General features: G+C 45.9%; 1 protein-coding gene across 1 annotated transcript in view; it reads right to left on the reverse strand.

Annotated features, from left to right (window-relative positions):
- ubr3 (ubiquitin protein ligase E3 component n-recognin 3) overlaps positions 1–4,820 on the reverse strand; it is a 170,469-nt gene that overhangs the window by 165,160 nt on the left and 489 nt on the right. The gene's annotated exons all lie outside the window — the stretch shown is intronic.

The raw sequence follows: 4,820 nt of genomic DNA on the forward strand, positions 1-4,820 counted from the left end.
AGGCGGACTGAGCGAAGGTGTTCAGCGAAACAATCACCCAGTTTACATTTGGTCTCGCTGTCGTATTCGAGTCACATCTTGAACAATGGATACAGTAGATGAGGTTGGAGGAGGTGCAAGTGAACCTCTGCCTATGCTGAAAGGACTGTTGGACAGAATCAAGGAAGGAGGTATAGGGACAGGTGTTGCAACTTCTGCAGTTGCAGGGGAAGGTCCCTGGGGAGGGGGTGGTTTGGACAGAATGGGATGAGTTAACCAGGGAGTTTCAGAGGGAACGGTCTCTACAGAAGGTGGAAAGGGGTGAAGACGGGAAGATGTGACTACTGTTGGGACCCTGTTGGAGGTGGGGAAAATTTCAGAGAATTATGTGTTGTATGCGACGGATGATGGGGTGAAAGGCAAGGACTAGGGGGACTCTGTCTCTGTTGCAACAAGGGGGAGGGGGGCAAAGGCGGCGCCACGGACACCGAGGAGACACGAGTGAGGGCCTCATCTATGATGGAAGAGGGGAACCCCTGTTTCAGAAAGAATGAGGACATTTTGAATGTCCTGATATGGAACCTCATCTTGGGCACAAATGCGGCGTCGCCGGTGGAATTGGGAGTTGGGGGATAGAGTCTTTGTAGGAAACAGGCTGGGAAGAGATGTTGTCGAGATAGTTGATGAACTACCTCTCCCTCCTAACCCCATTCTTCTGCCTTCTCCCCATAACCTGACACCCATAATAATCAAGAATCTGCCTTAAAGCTGCCTTACAGCGCTTGCAGTACCAGAGTCCCAGGTTCGATCCCAACTATTGTCTGTATGAAGTTTGTACGTTCTCCGCGTGACCACATGGGTTTTCTCCGAGATCTTCGGTTTCCTCCCACACCCCAAAGACGTACAGGTTTGTATGTTAATTGGCTTGGGTTTGTATACTTGGTATGTGTAAATTGTCACTAGTGTGTGTTGATGTGTGGGATCACTGGTCGGCACGGACTCAGTTGGCCAAAGGGCCTGTTTCCACGCTGTATCTCTAAACTAATCTAAACGAAAAATATCCATTGACTTGGCCTCCCCAGCCTTCTGTGGCAAAGAATTCCACAGATTCACCACCCTCTGACTAAAGAAATTCCTCCTCATCTCCTTCCGAAAGGAACGTCCTTTAATTCTGAGGCTATGACCTCTGGTCCTAGGTTCTCCCACTAATGGAAACATCCTCTCCACATCCACTCTCCAAGCCTTTCACTATTTTGTATGTTTCAATGAGATCTCCCCTCATTCTTCTAAACTCCAGCGAGTACAGGCCCAGTGCCGGCAAAACGCTCATCATATGTTAACCCACTCATTCCTGGGATCATTCGTGTAAACCTCCTCTGGACCCTCTCCAGAGCCAGCACATCCTTCCCCAGATATGGTGCCTAAAATTGCTCACGATACTCCAAATGCGGCCTGACCAGCGCCTTTTAGAGTCTCAGCATTACATCTGTGTTTATGTATTCTAGCCCTCTTGAAATACTACCGATTTGACTTGCAAATCATCTTTTTGTGAATCCTGCACCAGTACTCTCAAGTTCCTATGCACCTCCGATTTCGGGTGTCTCTCCCCATTTGGAAAATAGTCTTCGCCTCTTTATTCCTACTACCAAAATGCATAACTCCACACTTTGCTACACTATATTCTATCTGCCACTTCTCTGCCCTCTCTCCCAACCTGTCCAAGTCCTTCTGCAGAGTCCCTGCTTTCTCTACAGTACCTGCCCCTCCACCTATTTTCATTGCATTCCCAACCTTGGCCACAAAGCCTTCAATCCCCTCAACCAAATCATTAATATACAACGTGCAGTGTAGCAGCCCCAGCACCAACCCCCACAGAACTCGGCTAGTCACTGGCAGCCAACCAGAAAACCCTCCCTTTATTGCCACTTTGTCTTCTGCCATCCAGCCAACCTGCTATCCATACTGGTATCTATCCTTTGATTTCATGGGCTCTCATCGTCATGAGCAGCCAAATGTGCGGCACCTCATCAAAGGCTTTCTGAAAAACTAGATAAACAACATCCACTGACTCTCCTTTGTCTGTCCTGCTATTTACTTCAAAGAATTCCAACGGATGATAAAAAGAAAGGTGGAGGGGCAGGTAGTGTAGAGGAAGCAGGGATTTTGCAGAAGGGTGTGGACAGGTTGATAGAGTGGGCAAAGCAATTGGAATGCAGCATAGCAAAGTGTATGGTCGAGCACTATCGTAATACGAATAAAAGCGGACTATTTTGTAAATGGGGAAATGGGGTAGGCATTACTATCAAAATGCATGACAAGATGCATGAATACGCTGTATTCCATCTGCCACTTCTTTAACGCTGAGAGCCCAATATCTAAGGAGGGATGTGCTGCCGTTGGAGAGGGGTCCAGAGAAAGTTTACAATGTTGAAAGAGAACAGAACATAAAACAGCACAGGAACAGGCCCTTCGGCCTGCAATGTCTCTGCCGAACATGATGCCAAGACCATTCCTTACCTATCTGAAAAAAATGTATATCCCCCCATTCCCTGAATATCTAAAAGTCTCTTAAATGCAGGAATGTGGCGAGAATAAATAATGGAATTAATACAGAATTTGTATAAATGGGTGATTAATGTTCAAGATAGGCCAAGGCCCAAAGACAAAGTGGTAATAAAGGGAGGGTTTTCTGGTTGGCTGTCAGTGACTAGCGGAGTTCCGCGGGGGTTGGTGCTGGGGCTGCTACACTGCATGTTGTATATTAATGATTTGGATGAGGGGATTGAAGACTTTGTGGCCAAGGTTGGGGATGAAACGAAAATAGGTGGATGGGCAGGTACTGTAGAGAAAGCAGGGACTCTGCAGAAGGACTTGGACAGGTTGGGAGAGTGGGCAGAGAAGTGACAGATAGAATATAGTGTTATATCTTTAAATTACGACACAAGTCCCCAACCATCGACTTCTTACAGATCACCTTTGACCAGAAACTGAACTGATCAACCACATAAATACAGAGCCCACAAGAGCAGATCAAAGGCTGACTAAACTATGCAAAGTGACTCACCTATTCACTTTCCAAGACCTTTCCATCATTTATTTTCCAAAGACAAAATGTATTCAGAATAAAAAATATATACAAACAGTGCAAAAAAATCTTCCAACATTCTCAGCGTTCATACATTTGTATTATATTCAATAGTGTTCACAAATTATCCTTATACCAAACACGTGCCTCTCATGTGGCCCCCAGGGATGAAATCCCATCCCTTGAGGGGTGTCTGCACCAGACCCTGCCCCCTCCCCCCCATGTCCCGCCATGGAAGAACCCGAGATGGCGGTCCACCCTCACAGAGCCACGGTTCAGCGAGTCCCACAGCGCACACTGCTGTAGTCTGGAATGGGCCATTCAGCAAAGTTCCTGACAGACATCTTGCTCTGCTGGGAGATTAACAAATTTCAGGCAGACCAAAGCAAATCGTTCACCGAGTTGTTGATCTTCCAACAGCACTTGATGTTCATCATGTAACAACATACCTTTCAGAAGCATGATGAAATACTCACTGGATGAGTAAACACTAACAACTCGAAAACAATTCAACACCATCCAGGACAAAGTAGCCCATCAACCCATCGAAATGCTCATTACCTCCGCCACCAGCACACAATACTATCTTCACATTACTCTGCCGTTACTCACCCAGGCTATTCCAACAGCACTCGACCAAACCAGGGACATGGAATCACATTACCTTAGGATCAATTAGCTTAGGTACAAAGCTTTGGAACTCACTTCCCTAATCCCTCTCTCTCCCTCAAACCTCTCCACTAAAAGTACCTCTTCAACCCAAATATGTGGTTTGGAATCAAATTGTGCTTGATAATGCCCCTAATAACACTTTGTTTGGAATCTTAAAGGCTCAATATTAAGTTAGTGATAATTTCCCGTAGAGTGACATCATGAACACACACTCTGGGACTAATACTTAAATGTGTCATACTGCACTTTTCCCTCATTTTCAAGCCTCTTCCTTTGAGCGAATAGTTTGCGGGAGAGCGAAATGATTTTGGAATTTACATCAACAACGGGGTCAAATTTGCCTGATCATCAGCATAAATAAAGGACAGTATAGCATCCAAAACTTTTGAGTAAATAAAATGACGCCTATTGATTAGGCCTACGACGTACACCATAACGAGTAGTGTATAGAGTTCAATAAATTGACATTTTGCGGAAATGGACAAGGCTATGGATTGAATGCCGTTTGTTAAAGTTACAAGAGCTCCGAACATTTCCAGAGTTGGAGATCTCCATGCAAAATAATAAAATCGTGATAATATGATTGGGTTTTAATGTGAAGGGTCGAGACCCTTCTTCAGATCTGAAGAAGAGTCTCGACCCGAAACGTCGCCCTTTCCTTCTCTCCGGAGATGCTGCCTGTCCTGCTGAGTTACAGCAGCATTTTGCGTCTACCTTCGATTTAAACCAGCATCTGCAGTTCTTTCCTACACATTGGACATTGTGTCTTTAGGGTGAATTGACAAACGAAGGGTTTAACGCCATGTTTACACCAACATTCCGAAATTGAATCCAAATTAAAAACAATCAGGAAATCAAACATATGAAAACATTCGGGACGGCAGCTGCCACGACCCTGATTCGTTACTGGGAAACGCAAGGAGTTTACAAACAAACACCGCTGCAGCTGGAAGGTCATGATTACTCAGCGAGAGTGCGGGGCAAGCACCACTTGAAGGCAAAGCGCCGGAGCCGCGGTTTTTGAGACGGGGGTGTTAGTGGAGGGGTCGGTCGGCCGGCCGGCCGGTCACTCTCACTCACTCAC

The sequence above is a fragment of the Rhinoraja longicauda genome, chromosome 8 (assembly GCF_053455715.1).
Source record: "Rhinoraja longicauda isolate Sanriku21f chromosome 8, sRhiLon1.1, whole genome shotgun sequence".
NCBI lineage: Eukaryota > Metazoa > Chordata > Chondrichthyes > Rajiformes > Arhynchobatidae > Rhinoraja > Rhinoraja longicauda.